This window comes from Oncorhynchus gorbuscha, linkage group LG19 (genome assembly GCF_021184085.1).
Source record: "Oncorhynchus gorbuscha isolate QuinsamMale2020 ecotype Even-year linkage group LG19, OgorEven_v1.0, whole genome shotgun sequence".
Lineage (NCBI taxonomy): Eukaryota > Metazoa > Chordata > Actinopteri > Salmoniformes > Salmonidae > Oncorhynchus > Oncorhynchus gorbuscha.
This window is the reverse complement of record NC_060191.1, coordinates 611,648-632,979: the sequence shown is the minus strand read 5'-3', so window position 1 is coordinate 632,979 and position 21,332 is coordinate 611,648. Positions and strand designations below refer to the sequence as shown.

The following is a 21,332-nucleotide window of genomic DNA, read 5'->3' as shown; positions in this document are numbered from 1 at the left end:
CATTTAATAGAAAGGATGTGAGACAGAATTTATGTACCGGCTCAGCTACACTACAGGGCTTTCGGCATTGGCTTCACACATTGAGGGAATGTTTAAAGAATGGTCCACCACCCAAAGGGGGGTGTTCCTAATGTTTTGTGCACTCCGTGTATAGTGATCTATGGTGCTCCACAGTGATCCTCACCTGCTTGTTCTCGTGATACTGGCCCAGCAGAGCATAGGGGCAGTAGGAGATACTCATGGAGATGATGCCCATGGTGCTGATCATCACCATGGCAACGTAGACGTTACGGAAGATCGCCATGACTGCAGTTCCCAGGGAGAAGCTCAGAGTACCCAGGATGTAGATCACCTTAATGCTCAGGTCGTAGTTGTCCAGGTACTTCTGGAGCACAGCTGTCAACAAATACAATATACACAACATTAATGAGTTGGCATAAATTAGTTGCATTAAGTAGCAAGTACTTAGTACTCACTATACAGGTTGTGAGTCAAGACCGTACAGGCTGTCCGTGAGTCACGTTGCTGTCCGTACCTTACACGTTGCTGTCCGTACCTTACACGTTGCTGTCCGTACCTTACACGTTGCTGTCCGTACCTTACACGTTGCTGTCCGTACCGTACACGTTGCTGTCCGTACCGTACACGTTGCTGTCCGTACCGTACACGTTGCTGTCCGTACCGTACACGTTGCTGTCCGTACCGTACACGTTGCTGTCCGTACCGTACACGTTGCTGTCCGTACCGTACACGTTGCTGTCTTTACCGTACACGTTGCTGTCCGTACCGTACACGTTGCTGTCAACATTGCTGTTCTTACCGTACACGTTGCTGTCCACACAGTACACGTTGCTATTCATTTTGCTGTCCGTACGGTACACGTTGCTGTCCACGTTTGCTGTCCATACCGTACACGTTCGTTCTCCGTACGGTACACGTTGCTGACCATAATGTACACGTTGCTGTCCACACTGTACACGTTGCTGTCCATATTGCTGTCCATACCGTACACGTTGCTGTCCATACCGTAGACATTGCTGTCCATACTGTACACATTGCTGTCCATACTGTACAGGCTGTTCACATTGCTATCCACGTTGCTGTCCACACTACCGTCCACGTTGCTGTCCACACTACCGTCCACGTTGCTGTCCACACTACTGTCCACATTGCTGTCCATACTGTACACGTTGCTGTCCACGTTGCTGCACATCCAGTACACCTTGCTGTCCATGTTGCTGTCCATACCGTACACCTTGCTATCCATACTGTACATGTTGCTGTCCATACTGTACACGTTGCTGCACATCCAGTACACCTTGCAGTCCACGTTGCTGTCCATACTGTCCACATTACTGTCCATACCGTTCACGTTGCTGTCCATACCGTACACGTTGCTGTCCATACTGTACACGTTGCTGTCCATACTGTACACGTTGCTGTCCATACTGTACATGTTGCTGTCCATACTGTACACGTTGCTGTCCACATTGCTGTTCATACCGTACACGTTGCTGTCCATACTGTCCACATTGCTGTCCATACTGTACACGTTGCTGTCCATACCGTAGACCTTGCTGTCCATACCGTAGACCTTGCTGTCCATACTGTACGTTACTGTCCATGTTGCTGTCCACGTTACTGTCCATACTGTACATGTTGCTGTCCACGTTACTGTCCATACTGTACATGTTGCTGTCCATACTGTACAAATTGCTGTCCATACCGTACACCTTGCTGTCCATACTGTACGTTACTGTCCATACTGTACATGTTGCTGTCCACCTTGCTGTCCATACTGTACGTTGCTGTCCATACTGTACACGTTGCTGTCCACGTTGCTGTCCATACTGTACATGTTGCTGTCCATACTGTACATGTTGCTGTCCACGTTGCTGTCCATACCGTACACGTTGCTGTCCATACTGTACATGTTGCTGTCCACGTTACTGTCCATACTGTACATGTTGCTGTCCATGTTGCTGTCCATACCGTACACCTTGCTGTCCATACCGTACAAACAATACACGTTGCTGTCCATACCGTACATGTTGTTGTCCATACTGTACGTTACTGTCCATACTGTACGTGTTGCTGTCCACCTTGCTGTCCATTCAGTACACACTGTCCACGTTGCCGTCCGTACTGTCCACGTTGCCGTCCGTACTGTCCACGTTGCCGTCCGTACTGTCCACGTTGCCGTCCGTACTGTCCACGTTGCCGTCCGTACTGTCCACGTTGCCGTCCATACTGTCCACGTTGCAGTCCATACCGTACACGTTGCTGTCCATTCAGTACACACCGTAGACGTTGCTGTCCATACTGTACGTTACTGTCCATACTGTACATGTTGCTGTCCACGTTGCTGTCCATACTGTACATGTTGCTGTCCACCTTGCTGTCCATACCGTACACCTTGCTGTCCATACTGTACGTTACTGTCCATACTGTACGTGTTGCTGTCCACGTTGCACGTTGCTGTCCATACTGTACATATTGCTGTCCACGTTGCTGTCCATACCATACACCTTGCTGTCCATACCGTCCACGTTGCTGTCTACACTACCGTCCACGCTGCTGTCCACACTACCGTCCACTTTGCTGTCCACACTACCGTCCACGTTGCTGTCCACACTACCGTCCACGTTGCTGTCCACACTACCGTCCACGTTGCTGTCCACACTACTGTCCATACCGTACAGGTTGCTGTCCACATTGCTGTCCATACTGTACACGTTGCTGTCCACATTGCTGACCATGTTGCAGTCCATACCGTACACCTTGCTATCCATACTGTACATGTTGCTGTCCATACAGTACACGTTGCTGTCCACATTGCTGTCCATACCGTACACCTTGCTGTCCATACCGTACACCTTGCTGTCCATACTGTACAGGTTGCTGTCCATACAGTACACACCGTAGACCTTGCTGTCCATACCGTACACCTTGCTGTCCATACCGTACACCTTGCTGTCCATACCGTACACCTTGCTGTCCATACCGTACACCTTGCTGTCCATACCGTACACCTTGCTGTCCAAACCGTACACGTTGCTGTCCATACCGTACACCTTGCTGTCCATACCGTACACCATGCTGTACGTTGCTGTCCATACCGTACATGTTGCTGTCCACGTTGCTGTCCATACTGTACATGTTGCTGTCCACGTTGCTGTCCATACTGTACATGTTGCTGTCCACGTTGCTGTCCATACTGTACGTTGCTGTCCATACTGTACAAATTGCTGTCCATACCATACACCTTGCTGTCCATACTGTATGTTACTGTCCATACTGTCCACATTGCTGTCCATACTGTACATGTTGCTGTCCACGTTGCTGTCCATACTGTACGTTGCTGTCCATACTGTACAGGTTGCTGTCCATACTGTACACGTTGCTGTCCATACCGTACATGTTGCTGTCCATACTGTACGTTACTGTCCATACTGTACATGTTGCTGTCCACGTTACTGTCCATACTGTCCACGTTACTGTCCATACTGTACATGTTACTGTCCATACTGTACATGTTGCTGTCCATACTGTACATGTTGCTGTCCACGTTGCTGTCCATACCGTACACGTTGCGGTCCATACTGTACGTTACTTTCCATACTGTACATGTTGCTGTCCACGTTGCTGTCCATACTGTAAATGTTGCTGTCCACGTTGCTGTCCATACTGTACACGTTACTGTCCATACTGTACATGTTGCTGTCCACGTTACGGTCCATACTGTACATGTTGCTGTCCATACTGTACATGTTGCTGTCCATACTGTACATGTTGCTGTCCACGTTGCTGTCCATACCGTACACGTTGCTGTCCATACTGTACATGTTGCTGTCCACGTTACTGTCCATACTGTACATGTTGCTGTCCACGTTGCTGTCCATACCGTACATGTTGTTGTCCACGTTGCTGTCCATACTGTAAATGTTGCTGTCCACACTACTGTCCACGTTGCTGTCCACACTACTGTCCACGTTGCTGTCCACACTACTGTCCACGTTGCTGTCCACACTACTGTCCACGTTGCTGTCCATACTGTACACGTTGCTGTCCATACTGTACACGTTGCTGTCCATACTGTACGTTACTTTCCATACTGTACATGTTGCTGTCCACGTTGCTGTCCATACCGTACACGTTGCGGTCCATACTGTACGTTACTTTCCATACTGTACATGTTGCTGTCCACGTTGCTGTCCATACTGTACAAATTGCTGTCCATACCATACACCTTGCTGTCCATACTGTATGTTACTGTCCATACTGTACGTGTTGCTGTCCATACTGTACATGTTGCTGTCCACGTTGCTGTCCATACCGTACACCTTGCTGTCTATACCGTGCACATTGCTGTCCATACCGTGCACGTTGCTGTCCATACTACCGTCCACGTTGCTGTCCACACTACCGTCCACGTTGCTGTCCACACTACCGTGCACGTTGCTGTCCATACCGTACAGGTTGCTGTCCACATTGCTGACCATGTTGCTGTCCATACCGTACACCTTGCTATCCATACTGTACATGTTGCTGTCCATACAGTACACGTTGCTGTCCACATTGCTGTCCATACCGTACACCTTGCTGTCCATACCGTACACCTTGCTGTCCATTCAGTACACACCGTAGACGTTGCTGTCCATACTGTACACCTTCCTGTCCATACTGTACACATTGCTGTCCATACTGTACATGTTGCTGTCCACGTTGCTGTCCATACTGTACGTTGCTGTCCATACTGTACAGGTTGCTGTCCATACTGTACACGTTGCTGTCCATACCGTACATGTTGCTGTCCATACCGTACATGTTGCTGTCCATACTGTACATGTTGCTGTCCACATTACTGTCCATACTGTACATGTTACTGTCCATACTGTACATGTTGCTGTCCATACTGTACATGTTGCTGTCCACGTTGCTGTCCATACCGTACACGTTGCGGTCCATACTGTACACCTTCCTGTCCATACTGTACATGTTGCTGTCCACGTTACTGTCCATACTGTACATGTTGCTGTCCATACTGTACAAATTGCTGTCCATACCGTACACCTTGCTGTCCATACTGTACGTTACTGTCCATACTGTACATGTTGCTGTCCACCTTGCTGTCCATACTGTACGTTGCTGTCCATACTGTACATGTTGCTGTCCATGTTGCTGTCCATACCGTACACCTTGCTGTCCATACCGTACAAACAATACACGTTGCTGTCCATACCGTACATGTTGTTGTCCATACTGTACGTTACTGTCCATACTGTACGTGTTGCTGTCCACCTTGCTGTCCATTCAGTACACACTGTCCACGTTGCCGTCCGTACTGTCCACGTTGCCGTCCGTACTGTCCACGTTGCCGTCCGTACTGTCCACGTTGCCGTCCGTACTGTCCACGTTGCCGTCCGTACTGTCCACGTTGCCGTCCGTACTGTCCACGTTGCAGTCCATACCGTACACGTTGCTGTCCATACTGTACATGTTGCTGTCCACGTTACTGTCCATACTGTACATGTTGCTGTCCACGTTGCTGTCCATACCGTACACGTTGCTGTCCATACTGTACATGTTGCTGTCCACGTTACTGTCCATACTGTACATGTTGCTGTCCACGTTGCTGTCCATACCGTACATGTTGTTGTCCACGTTGCTGTCCACACTACTGTCCACGTTGCTGTCCACACTACTGTCCACGTTGCTGTCCACACTACTGTCCACGTTGCTGTCCACACTACTGTCCACGTTGCTGTCCACACTACTGTCCACGTTGCTGTCCACACTACTGTCCACGTTGCTGTCCATACTGTACACGTTGCTGTCCATACTGTACACGTTGCTGTCCATACTGTACACGTTGCTGTCCATACTGTACACGTTGCTGTCCATACTGTACACGTTGCTGTCCATACTGTACACGTTGCTGTCCATACTGTACGTTACTTTCCATACTGTACATGTTGCTGTCCACGTTGCTGTCCATACCGTACACGTTGCGGTCCATACTGTACGTTACTTTCCATACTGTACATGTTGCTGTCCACGTTGCTGTCCATACTGTACAAATTGCTGTCCATACCATACACCTTGCTGTCCGTACTGTATGTTACTGTCCATACTGTACGTGTTGCTGTCCATACTGTACATGTTGCTGTCCATACTGTACATGTTGCTGTCCACGTTGCTGTCCATACCGTACACCTTGCTGTCTATACCGTGCACATTGCTGTCCATACCGTGCACGTTGCTGTCCATACTACCGTCCACGTTGCTGTCCACACTACCGTCCACGTTGCTGTCCACACTACCGTCCACGTTGCTGTCCATACCGTACAGGTTGCTGTCCACATTGCTGACCATGTTGCTGTCCATACCGTACACCTTGCTATCCATACTGTACATGTTGCTGTCCATACAGTACACGTTGCTGTCCACATTGCTGTCCATACCGTACACCTTGCTGTCCATACCGTACACCTTGCTGTCCATTCAGTACACACCGTAGACGTTGCTGTCCATACTGTACACCTTCCTGTCCATACTGTACACATTGCTGTCCATACTGTACATGTTGCTGTCCACGTTGCTGTCCATACTGTACGTTGCTGTCCATACTGTACAGGTTGCTGTCCATACTGTACACGTTGCTGTCCATACCGTACATGTTGCTGTCCATACTGTACGTTACTGTCCATACTGTACATGTTGCTGTCCACGTTACTGTCCATACTGTACATGTTACTGTCCATACTGTACATGTTGCTGTCCATACTGTACATGTTGCTGTCCATACTGTACATGTTGCTGTCCACGTTGCTGTCCATACCGTACACGTTGCGGTCCATACTGTACACCTTCCTGTCCATACTGTACATGTTGCTGTCCACGTTACTGTCCATACTGTACATGTTGCTGTCCATACTGTACAAATTGCTGTCCATACCGTACACCTTGCTGTCCATACTGTACGTTACTGTCCATACTGTACATGTTGCTGTCCACCTTGCTGTCCATACTGTACATGTTGCTGTCCATGTTGCTGTCCATACCGTACACCTTGCTGTCCATACCGTACAAACAATACACGTTGCTGTCCATACCGTACATGTTGTTGTCCATACTGTACGTTACTGTCCATACTGTACGTGTTGCTGTCCACCTTGCTGTCCATTCAGTACACACTGTCCACGTTGCCGTCCGTACTGTCCACGTTGCCGTCCGTACTGTCCACGTTGCCGTCCGTACTGTCCACGTTGCCGTCCGTACTGTCCACGTTGCCGTCCATACCGTACACGTTGCTGTCCATTCAGTACACACCGTAGACGTTGCTGTCCATACTGTACGTTACTGTCCATACTGTACGTTACTGTCCATACTGTACGTGTTGCTGTCCACGTTGCTGTCCATACTGTACATGTTGCTGTCCACCTTGCTGTCCATACCGTACACCTTGCTGTCCATACTGTACGTTACTGTCCATACTGTACGTTACTGTCCATACTGTACGTGTTGCTGTCCACGTTGCACGTTGCTGTCCATACTGTACATATTGCTGTCCACGTTGCTGTCCATACCATACACCTTGCTGTCCATACCGTCCACGTTGCTGTCTACACTACCGTCCACGCTGCTGTCCACACTACCGTCCACGTTGCTGTCCACACTACCGTCCACGTTGCTGTCCACACTACCGTCCACGTTGCTGTCCACACTACTGTCCATACCGTACAGGTTGCTGTCCACATTGCTGTCCATACTGTACACGTTGCTGTCCACATTGCTGACCATGTTGCTGTCCATACCGTACACCTTGCTATCCATACTGTACATGTTGCTGTCCATACAGTACACGTTGCTGTCCACATTGCTGTCCATACCGTACACCTTGCTGTCCATACCGTACACCTTGCTGTCCATACTGTACAGGTTGCTGTCCATACAGTACACACCGTACACCTTGCTGTCCATACCGTACACCTTGCTGTCCATACCGTACACCTTGCTGTCCATACCGTACACCTTGCTGTCCAAACCGTACACCTTGCTGTCCATACCGTACACCTTGCTGTCCATACCGTACACCTTGCTGTCCATACTGTACACCTTGCTGTCCATACTGTACACGTTGCTGTCCATACTGTACACGTTGCCGTCCATACTGTACACGTTGCCGTCCATACTGTACACGTTGCCGTCCATACCGTACACGTTGCCGTCCATACCGTACACGTTGCCGTCCATACCGTACACGTTGCCGTCCATACCGTACACGTTGCCGTCCATACTGTACACGTTGCCGTCCATACTGTACACGTTGCTGTCCATACTGTACGTTACTTTCCATACTGTACATGTTGCTGTCCACGTTGCTGTCCATACTGTACACGTTGCGGTCCATACTGTACGTTACTTTCCATACTGTACATGTTGCTGTCCACGTTGCTGTCCATACTGTACATGTTGCTGTCCATACTGTACAAATTGCTGTCCATACCATACACCTTGCTGTCCATACTGTATGTTACTGTCCATACTGTACGTGTTGCTGTCCATACTGTACATGTTGCTGTCCACGTTGCTGTCCATACCGTACACCTTGCTGTCTATACCGTGCACATTGCTGTCCATACCGTGCACATTGCTGTCCATACTACCGTCCACGTTGCTGTCCACACTACCGTCCACGTAGCTGTCCACACTACCGTGCACGTTGCTGTCCATACCGTACAGGTTGCTGTCCACATTGCTGACCATGTTGCTGTCCATACCGTACACCTTGCTATCCATACTGTACATGTTGCTGTCCATACAGTACACGTTGCTGTCCACATTGCTGTCCATACCGTACACCTTGCTGTCCATACCGTACACCTTGCTGTCCATACAGTACACACCGTAGACGTTGCTGTCCATACAGTACACACCGTAGACGTTGCTGTCCATTCAGTACACACCGTAGACGTTGCTGTCCATACTGTACACCTTCCTGTCCATACTGTACACCTTCCTGTCCATACTGTACACCTTCCTGTCCATACTGTACACCTTCCTGTCCATACTGTACACCTTGCTGTCCATACCGTACACCATGCTGTACGTTGCTGTCCATACCGTACATGTTGCTGTACGTTGCTGTCCATACCGTACATGTTGCTGTACACGTTGCTGTCCATACTGTACATGTTGCTGTCCACGTTGCTGTCCATACTGTACATGTTGCTGTCCACGTTGCTGTCCATACTGTACATGTTGCTGTCCACGTTGCTGTCCATACCGTACACGTTGCTGTCCATACTGTACGTTACTTTCAATACTGTACATGTTGCTGTCAATACTGTACATGTTGCTGTCCACGTTGCTGTCCATACTGTACGTTGCTGTCCATACTGTACAAATTGCTGTCCATACCATACACCTTGCTGTCCATACTGTATGTTACTGTCCATACTGTCCACATTGCTGTCCATACTGTACATGTTGCTGTCCATACTGTACGTTGCTGTCCATACTGTACAGGTTGCTGTCCATACTGTACACGTTGCTGTCCATACCGTACACGTTGCTGTCCATACTGTACGTTACTGTCCATACTGTACATGTTGCTGTCCACGTTACTGTCCATACTGTACATGTTACTGTCCATACTGTACATGTTGCTGTCCATACTGTACATGTTGCTGTCCACGTTGCTGTCCATACCGTACACGTTGCGGTCCATACTGTACATTACTTTCCATACTGTGCATGTTGCTGTCCACGTTGCTGTCCATACTGTAAATGTTGCTGTCCACGTTGCTGTCCATACTGTACACGTTACTGTCCATACTGTACATGTTGCTGTCCACGTTACGGTCCATACTGTACATGTTGCTGTCCATACTGTACATGTTGCTGTCCATACTGTACATGTTGCTGTCCACGTTGCTGTCCATACCGTACACGTTGCTGTCCATACTGTACATGTTGCTGTCCACGTTACTGTCCATACCGTACATGTTGTTGTCCACGTTGCTGTCCACACTACTGTCCACGTTGCTGTCCACACTACTGTCCACGTTGCTGTCCATACTGTACACGTTGCTGTCCATACTGTACACGTTGCTGTCCATACTGTACACGTTGCTGTCCATACTGTACACGTTGCTGTCCATACTGTACACGTTGCTGTCCATACTGTACACGTTGCTGTCCATACTGTACGTTACTTTCCATACTGTACATGTTGCTGTCCACGTTGCTGTCCATACCGTACACGTTGCGGTCCATACTGTACGTTACTTTCCATACTGTACATGTTGCTGTCCACGTTGCTGTCCATACTGTACAAATTGCTGTCCATACTGTATGTTACTGTCCATACTGTACGTGTTGCTGTCCATACTGTACATGTTGCTGTCCACGTTGCTGTCCATACCGTACACCTTGCTGTCTATACCGTGCACATTGCTGTCCATACCGTGCACGTTGCTGTCCATACTACCGTCCACGTTGCTGTCCACACTACCGTCCACGTTGCTGTCCACACTACCGTGCACGTTGCTGTCCATACCGTACAGGTTGCTGTCCACATTGCTGACCATGTTGCTGTCCATACCGTACACCTTGCTATCCATACTGTACATGTTGCTGTCCATACAGTACACGTTGCTGTCCACATTGCTGTCCATACCGTACACCTTGCTGTCCATTCAGTACACACCGTAGACGTTGCTGTCCATACTGTACACCTTCCTGTCCATACTGTACACCTTCCTGTCCATACTGTACACCTTCCTGTCCATACTGTACACCTTCCTGTCCATACTGTACACCTTCCTGTCCATACTGTACACCTTCCTGTCCATACTGTACACCTTCCTGTCCATACTGTACACCTTGCTTCCACATTGCTGTCCATACCGTACACCTTGCTGTCCATACCGTACACCTTGCTGTCCATGCTGTACGTTGCTGTCCATACCGTACATGTTGCTGTCCATACCGTACATGTTGCTGTCCACGTTACTGTCCATACTGTACATGTTGCTGTCCACGTTGCTGTCCATACTGTACATGTTGCTGTCCACGTTGCTGTCCATACTGTACATGTTGCTGTCCACGTTGCTGTCCATACCGTACACGTTGCTGTCCATACTGTACGTTACTTTCAATACTGTACATGTTGCTGTCAATACTGTACATGTTGCTGTCCACGTTGCTGTCCATACTGTACGTTGCTGTCCATACTGTACAAATTGCTGTCCATACCATACACCTTGCTGTCCATACTGTATGTTACTGTCCATACTGTCCACATTGCTGTCCATACTGTACATGTTGCTGTCCACGTTGCTGTCCATACTGTACGTTGCTGTCCATACTGTACAGGTTGCTGTCCATACTGTACACGTTGCTGTCCATACTGTACGTTACTGTCCATACTGTACATGTTGCTGTCCATACTGTACATGTTGCTGTCCACGTTACTGTCCATACTGTACATGTTGCTGTCCATACTGTACATGTTGCTGTCCACGTTGCGGTCCATACCGTACACGTTGCTGTCCATACTGTACATGTTGCTGTCCACGTTACTGTCCATACTGTACATGTTGCTGTCCACGTTGCTGTCCATACTGTAAATGTTGCTGTCCACATTGCTGTCCATACTGTACACGTTACTGTCCATACTGTACATGTTGCTGTCCACGTTACGGTCCATACTGTACATGTTACGGTCCATACTGTACATGTTGCTGTCCATACTGTACATGTTGCTGTCCATACTGTACATGTTGCTGTCCACGTTGCTGTCCATACTGTACATGTTGCTGTCCACGTTACTGTCCATACTGTACATGTTACTGTCCATACTGTACATGTTGCTGTCCATACTGTACATGTTGCTGTCCACGTTGCTGTCCATACCGTACACGTTGCGGTCCATACTGTACGTTACTTTCCATACTGTACATGTTGCTGTCCACGTTGCTGTCCATACTGTAAACGTTGCTGTCCACGTTGCTGTCCATACTGTACATGTTGCTGTCCATACTGTACATGTTGCTGTCCACGTTACTGTCCATACTGTACATGTTACTGTCCATACTGTACATGTTGCTGTCCATACTGTACATGTTGCTGTCCACGTTGCGGTCCATACCGTACACGTTGCTGTCCATACTGTACATGTTGCTGTCCACGTTACTGTCCATACTGTACATGTTGCTGTCCACGTTGCTGTCCATACTGTAAATGTTGCTGTCCACATTGCTGTCCATACTGTACACGTTACTGTCCATACTGTACATGTTGCTGTCCACGTTACGGTCCATACTGTACATGTTGCTGTCCATACTGTACATGTTGCTGTCCATACTGTACATGTTGCTGTCCACGTTGCTGTCCATACTGTACATGTTGCTGTCCACGTTACTGTCCATACTGTACATGTTACTGTCCATACTGTACATGTTGCTGTCCATACTGTACATGTTGCTGTCCACGTTGCTGTCCATACCGTACACGTTGCGGTCCATACTGTACGTTACTTTCCATACTGTACATGTTGCTGTCCACGTTGCTGTCCATACTGTAAACGTTGCTGTCCACGTTGCTGTCCATACTGTACACGTTACTGTCCATACTGTACATGTTGCTGTCCACGTTACGGTCCATACTGTACATGTTGCTGTCCATACTGTACATGTTGCTGTCCATACTGTACATGTTGCTGTCCATACTGTACACATTGCTGTCCACGTTGCTGTCCATACCGTACACGTTGCTGTCCATACTGTACATGTTGCTGTCCACGTTACTGTCCATACCGTACATGTTGTTGTCCACGTTGCTGTCCACACTACTGTCCACGTTGCTGTCCACACTACTGTCCACGTTGCTGTCCACGTTGCTGTCCACACTACTGTCCACGTTGCTGTCCATACTGTACACGTTGCTGTCCATACTGTACACGTTGCTGTCCATACTGTACACGTTGCTGTCCATACTGTACACGTTGCTGTCCATACTGTACACGTTGCTGTCCATACTGTACACGTTGCTGTCCATACTGTACACGTTGCTGTCCATACTGTACACGTTGCTGTCCATACTGTACGTTACTTTCCATACTGTACATGTTGCTGTCCACGTTGCTGTCCATACCGTACACGTTGCGGTCCATACTGTACGTTACTTTCCATACTGTACATGTTGCTGTCCACGTTGCTGTCCATACTGTACAAATTGCTGTCCATACCATACACCTTGCTGTCCATACTGTATGTTACTGTCCATACTGTCCACATTGCTGTCCATACTGTACATGTTGCTGTCCACGTTGCTGTCCATACTGTACGTTGCTGTCCATACTGTACAGGTTGCTGTCCATACTGTACAGGTTGCTGTCCATACTGTACACGTTGCTGTCCATACTGTACATGTTGCTGTCCATACTGTACATGTTGCTGTCCATACTGTACATGTTGCTGTCCACGTTACTGTCCATACTGTACATGTTACTGTCCATACTGTACATGTTGCTGTCCATACTGTACATGTTGCTGTCCACGTTGCGGTCCATACCGTACACGTTGCTGTCCATACTGTACATGTTGCTGTCCACGTTACTGTCCATACTGTACATGTTGCTGTCCATACTGTAAATGTTGCTGTCCACGTTGCTGTCCATACTGTACACGTTACTGTCCATACTGTACATGTTGCTGTCCACGTTACGGTCCATACTGTACATGTTGCTGTCCATACTGTACATGTTGCTGTCCATACTGTACATGTTGCTGTCCACGTTGCTGTCCATACCGTACATGTTGCTGTCCACGTTGCTGTCCACACTACTGTCCACGTTGCTGTCCACACTACTGTCCACGTTGCTGTCCACGTTGCTGTCCACACTACTGTCCACGTTGCTGTCCATACTGTACACGTTGCTGTCCATACTGTACACGTTGCTGTCCATACTGTACACGTTGCTGTCCATACTGTACACGTTGCTGTCCATACTGTACACGTTGCTGTCCATACTGTACACGTTGCTGTCCATACTGTACACGTTGCTGTCCATACTGTACACGTTGCTGTCCATACTGTACACGTTGCTGTCCATACTGTACGTTACTTTCCATACTGTACATGTTGCTGTCCACGTTGCTGTCCATACCGTACACGTTGCGGTCCATACTGTACGTTACTTTCCATACTGTACATGTTGCTGTCCACGTTGCTGTCCATACTGTACAAATTGCTGTCCATACCATACACCTTGCTGTCCATACTGTATGTTACTGTCCATACTGTCCACATTGCTGTCCATACTGTACATGTTGCTGTCCACGTTATTGTCCATACTGTACATGTTGCTGTCCACGTTACGGTCCATACTGTACATGTTGCTGTCCATACTGTACATGTTGCTGTCCATACTGTACATGTTGCTGTCCATACTGTACATGTTGCTGTCCACGTTACTGTCCATACTGTACATGTTGCTGTCCACGTTACTGTCCATACTGTACATGTTGCTGTCCACGTTGCTGTCCATACTGTACATGTTGCTGTCCACGTTGCTGTCCACACTACTGTCCACGTTGCTGTCCACACTACCGTCCACACTGTACACGTTGCCGTCCATACTGTACACGTTGCCGTCCATACTGTACACGTTGCCGTCCATACTGTACACGTTGCCGTCCATACTGTACACGTTGCTGTCCATACTGTACACGTTGCTGTCCATACTGTACACGTTGCTGTCCATACTGTACACGTTGCTGTCCATACTGTACACGTTGCTGTCCATACTGTACGTTACTTTCCATACTGTACATGTTGCTGTCCACGTTGCTGTCCATACCGTACACGTTGCGGTCCATACTGTACGTTACTTTCCATACTGTACATGTTGCTGTCCACGTTGCTGTCCATACTGTACATGTTGCTGTCCACGTTGCTGTCCATACTGTACAAATTGCTGTCCATACCATACACCTTGCTGTCCATACTGTATGTTACTGTCCATACTGTACGTGTTGCTGTCCATACTGTACATGTTGCTGTCCACGTTGCTGTCCATACCGTACACCTTGCTGTCTATACCGTGCACGTTGCTGTCCATATTACCGTCCACGTTGCTGTCCATATTACCGTCCACGTTGCTGTCCACACTACCGTCCACGTTGCTGTCCACACTACCGTCCACGTTGCTGTCCATACCGTACAGGTTGCTGTCCACATTGCTGACCATGTTGCTGTCCATACCGTACACCTTGCTATCCATACTGTACATGTTGCTGTCCATACAGTACACGTTGCTGTCCACATTGCTGTCCATACCGTACACCTTGCTGTCCATACCGTACACCTTGCTGTCCATACAGTACACACCGTAGACGTTGCTGTCCATTCAGTACACACCGTAGACGTTGCTGTCCATACTGTACACCTTCCTGTCCATACTGTACACCTTCCTGTCCATACTGTACACCTTCCTGTCCATACTGTACACCTTCCTGTCCATACTGTACACCTTCCTGTCCATACTGTACACCTTCCTGTCCATACTGTACACCTTCCTGTCCATACTGTACACCTTGCTTCCACATTGCTGTCCATACCGTACACCTTGCTGTCCATGCTGTACGTTGCTGTCCATACCGTACAGGTTGCTGTCCACGTTACTGTCCATACTGTACATGTTGCTGTACACGTTGCTGTCCATACTGTACATGTTGCTGTCCAGGTTGCTGTCCATACCGTACATGTTGCTGTCCACGTTGCTGTCCATACCGTACACGTTGCTGTCCATACTGTACGTTACTTTCAATACTGTACATGTTGCTGTCAATACTGTACATGTTGCTGTCCACGTTGCTGTCCATACTGTACGTTGCTGTCCATACTGTACAAATTGCTGTCCATACCATACACCTTGCTGTCCATACTGTATGTTACTGTCCATACTGTCCACATTGCTGTCCATACTGTACATGTTGCTGTCCACGTTGCTGTCCATACTGTACGTTGCTGTCCATACTGTACAGGTTGCTGTCCATACTGTACACGTTGCTGTCCATACCGTACATGTTGCTGTCCATACTGTACGTTACTGTCCATACTGTACATGTTGCTGTCCACGTTACTGTCCATACTGTACATGTTACTGTCCATACTGTACATGTTGCTGTCCATACTGTACATGTTGCTGTCCATACTGTACATGTTGCTGTCCACGTTGCGGTCCATACCGTACACGTTGCTGTCCATACTGTACATGTTGCTGTCCACGTTACTGTCCATACTGTACATGTTGCTGTCCACGTTGCTGTCCATACTGTAAATGTTGCTGTCCACGTTGCTGTCCATACTGTACACGTTACTGTCCATACTGTACATGTTGCTGTCCACGTTACGGTCCATACTGTACACGTTGCTGTCCATACTGTACACGTTGCTGTCCACGTTGCTGTCCATACTGTACATGTTGCTGTCCATACTGTACATGTTGCTGTCCACATTGCTGTCCATACCGTACACGTTGCTGTCCATACTGTACATGTTGCTGTCCACGTTACTGTCCATACTGTACATGTTGCTGTCCACGTTGCTGTCCATACTGTAAATGTTGCTGTCCACGTTGCTGTCCATACCGTACATGTTGTTGTCCACGTTGCTGTCCATACTGTAAATGTTGCTGTCCACGTTGCTGTCCACACTACTGTCCACGTTGCTGTCCACACTACTGTCCACACTACTGTCCACGTTGCTGTCCACACTACTGTCCACGTTGCTGTCCACACTACTGTCCACGTTGCTGTCCATACTGTCCACGTTGCTGCACATCCCGTACACCTTGCTGTCCACGTTGCTGTCCATGTCTGTCCATACCGTACACCTTGCTATCCATAATGTACATGTTGCTGTCCATACAGTACACACAATACACGTTGCTGTCCATACCGTACAGGTTGCTGTCCACATTGCTGTCCATACTGTCCACGTTGCGGTCCATACCGTACACGTTGCAGTCCACACCGTACACCTTGCTTGCTGTCCACGTTGCTGTCCATACCGTGCACGTTGCTGTCCATACTGTACATGTTGCTGTTCACGTTGCTTTCCATACTGTCCACATTGCTGTCCGTACTGTACAGGTTGCTGTTCATACTGTACAGGCTGCTGTTCACGTTGCTGTCCATACGGTACAGACTGCTGTTCACGTTGCCGTACATACCGTGCACGTTGCCGTCCGTACCACCGTCCACTTTGCCGTCCGTACCACCGTCCACGTTGCCGTCCGTACCACGGTCCACGTTGCCGTCCGTACCACCGTCCACGTTGCCGTCCGTACCACCGTCCACGTTGCCGTCCGTACCACCGTCCACGTTGCCGTCCATACCACCGTCCACGTTACTGTCCATACTGTACGTGTTGCTGTCCACGTTGCACGTTGCTGTCCATACTGTACATATTGCTGTCCACGTTGCTGTCCATACCATACACCTTGCTGTCCATACCGTCCACGTTGCTGTCTACACTACCGTCCACACTACCGTCCACTTTGCTGTCCACACTACCGTCCATGTTGCTGTCCACACTACCGTCCACGTTGCTGTCCACACTACTGTCCATACCGTACAGGTTGCTGTCCACATTGCTGTCCATACTGTACACGTTGCTGTCCACATTGCTGACCATGTTGCTATCCATACAGTACACGTTGCTGTCCACATTGCTGTCCATACCGTACACCTTGCTGTCCATACCGTACACCTTGCTGTCCATACTGTACAGGTTGCTGTCCATACAGTACACACCGTAGACATTGCTGTCCATACCGTACACCTTGCTGTCCATACCGTACACCTTGCTGTCCATACCGTACACCTTGCTGTCCATACCGTACACCTTGCTGTCCATACCGTACACCTTGCTGTCCATACCGTACACCTTGCTGTCCATACCGTACACCTTGCTGTCCATACCGTACACGTTGCCGTCCATACCGTACACGTTGCCTTCCATACTGTACACGTTGCTGTCCATACTGTACACGTTGCGGTCCATACTGTACGTTACTTTGCATACTGTACATGTTGCTGTCCACGTTGCTGTCCATAATGTACATGTTGCTGTCCACGTTGCTGTCCATACTGTACAAATTGCTGTCCATACCATACACCTTGCTGTCCATACTGTATGTTACTGTCCATACTGTACGTGTTGCTGTCCATACTGTACATGTTGCTGTCCACGTTACTGTCCATACTGTACATGTTGCTGTCCACGTTGCTGTCCATACTGTAAATGTTGCTGTCCACGTTGCTGTCCATACCGTACATGTTGTTGTCCACGTTGCTGTCCATACTGTAAATGTTGCTGTCCACGTTGCTGTCCACACTACTGTCCACGTTGCTGTCCACACTACTGTCCACACTACTGTCCACGTTGCTGTCCACACTACTGTCCACGTTGCTGTCCACACTACTGTCCACGTTGCTGTCCATACTGTCCACGTTGCTGCACATCCCGTACACCTTGCTGTCCACGTTGCTGTCCATGTCTGTCCATACCGTACACCTTGCTATCCATAATGTACATGTTGCTGTCCATACAGTACACACAATACACGTTGCTGTCCATACCGTACAGGTTGCTGTCCACATTGCTGTCCATACTGTCCACGTTGCGGTCCATACCGTACACGTTGCAGTCCACACCGTACACCTTGCTTGCTGTCCACGTTGCTGTCCATACCGTGCACGTTGCTGTCCATACTGTACATGTTGCTGTTCACGTTGCTTTCCATACTGTCCACATTGCTGTCCGTACTGTACAGGTTGCTGTTCATACTGTACAGGCTGCTGTTCACGTTGCTGTCCATACGGTACAGACTGCTGTTCACGTTGCCGTACATACGTGCACGTTGCCGTCCGTACCACCGTCCACTTTGCCGTCCGTACCACCGTCCACGTTGCCGTCCGTACCACGGTCCACGTTGCCGTCCGTACCACCGTCCACGTTGCCGTCCGTACCACCGTCCACGTTGCCGTCCGTACCACCGTCCACGTTGCCGTCCATACCACCGTCCACGTTACTGTCCATACTGTACGTGTTGCTGTCCACGTTGCACGTTGCTGTCCATACTGTACATATTGCTGTCCACGTTGCTGTCCATACCGTCCACGTTGCTGTCTACACTACCGTCCACACTACCGTCCACTTTGCTGTCCACACTACCGTCCATGTTGCTGTCCACACTACCGTCCACGTTGCTGTCCACACTACTGTCCATACCGTACAGGTTGCTGTCCACATTGCTGTCCATACTGTACACGTTGCTGTCCACATTGCTGACCATGTTGCTATCCATACAGTACACGTTGCTGTCCACATTGCTGTCCATACCGTACACCTTGCTGTCCATACCGTACACCTTGCTGTCCATACTGTACAGGTTGCTGTCCATACCGTACACCTTGCTGTCCATACCGTACACCTTGCTGTCCATACCGTACACCTTGCTGTCCATACCGTACACCTTGCTGTCCATACCGTACACCTTGCTGTCCATACCGTACACCTTGCTGTCCATACCGTACACCTTGCTGTCCATACCGTACACGTTGCCGTCCATACCGTACACGTTGCCTTCCATACTGTACACGTTGCTGTCCATACTGTACACGTTGCGGTCCATACTGTACGTTACTTTGCATACTGTACATGTTGCTGTCCACGTTGCTGTCCATAATGTACATGTTGCTGTCCACGTTGCTGTCCATACTGTACAAATTGCTGTCCATACCATACACCTTGCTGTCCATACTGTATGTTACTGTCCATACTGTACGTGTTGCTGTCCATACTGTACATGTTGCTGTCCACGTTGCTGTCCATACCGTACACCTTGCTGTCCATACCGTGCACATTGCTGTCCATACTACCGTCCACGTTGCTGTCCATACTACCGTCCACGTTGCTGTCCACACTACCGTCCACGTTGCTGTCCACGTTGCTGTCCATACTACCGTGCACGTTGCTGTCCATACCGTACAGGTTGCTGTCCACATTGCTGACCATGTTGCTGTCCATACCGTACACCTTGCTATCCATACTGTACATGTTGCTGTCCATACAGTACACGTTGCTGTCCACATTGCTGTCCATACCGTACACCTTGCTGTCCATACAGTACACACCGTAGACGTTGCTGTCCATACTGTACATCTTGCTGTCCATACTGTACACCTTCCTGTCCATACTGTACACCTTGCTTCCACATCGCTGTCCATACTGTACACATTGCTGTCCATACCGTACACCTTGCTGTCCATGCTGTCCATACCGTACACCTTGCTGTCCATGCTGTACGTTGCTGTCCATACCGTACACCTTGCTGTCCATGCTGTACGTTGCTGTCCATACCGTACATGTTGCTGTCCACGTTACTGTCCATACTGTACATGTTGCTGTCCACGTTACTGTCCATACTGTACATGTTGCTGTCCACGTTGCTGTCCATACTGTACATGTTGCTGTCCACGTTGCTGTCCATACTGTACATGTTGCTGTCCACGTTGCTGTCCATACCGTACACGTTGCTGTCCATACTGTACGTTACTTTCAATACTGTACATGTTGCTGTCCATACTGTACATGTTGCTGTCCACGTTGCTGTCCATACCGTACACCTTGCTGTCCATACTGTCCACGTTGCTGTCCATACTGTACACGTTGCTGTCCATACTGTACGTTGCTGTCCATACTGTACATGTTGCTGTCCATACTGTACATGTTGCTGTCCACGTTGCTGTCCATACTGTACGTTGCTGTCCATACTGTACACGTTGCTGTCCATACTGTACACGTTGCTGTCCATACCGTACACGTTGCTGTCCATACTGTACATGTTGCTGTCCACGTTGCTGTCCATACCGTACACGTTGCTGTCCATACTGTACATGTTGCTGTCCACGTTACTGTCCATACTGTACACGTTGCTGTCCATACTGTACATGTTGCTGTCCATACTGTACATGTTGCTGTCCACGTTGCTGTCCATACCGTACATGTTGCTGTCCATACTGTACATGTTGCTGTCCATACCGTACACGTTGCTGTCCATACTGTCCACGTTGCTGTCCATACTGTAAATGTTGCTGTCCACGTTGCTGTCCATACCGTACACGTTGCTGTCCATACTGTACATGTTGCTGTCCACGTTGCTGTCCATACTGTAAATGTTGCTGTCCACGTTGCTGTCCATACCGTACATGTTGTTGTCCACGTTGCTGTCCATACTGTAAATGTTGCTGTCC

The 21,332-nt window shown here is 48.9% G+C and overlaps 1 pseudogene; it reads right to left on the bottom strand.

Moving 5' to 3' along the window:
- Positions 1-21,332, bottom strand: part of LOC124005700 — a 43,404-nt pseudogene that overhangs the window by 2,738 nt on the left and 19,334 nt on the right.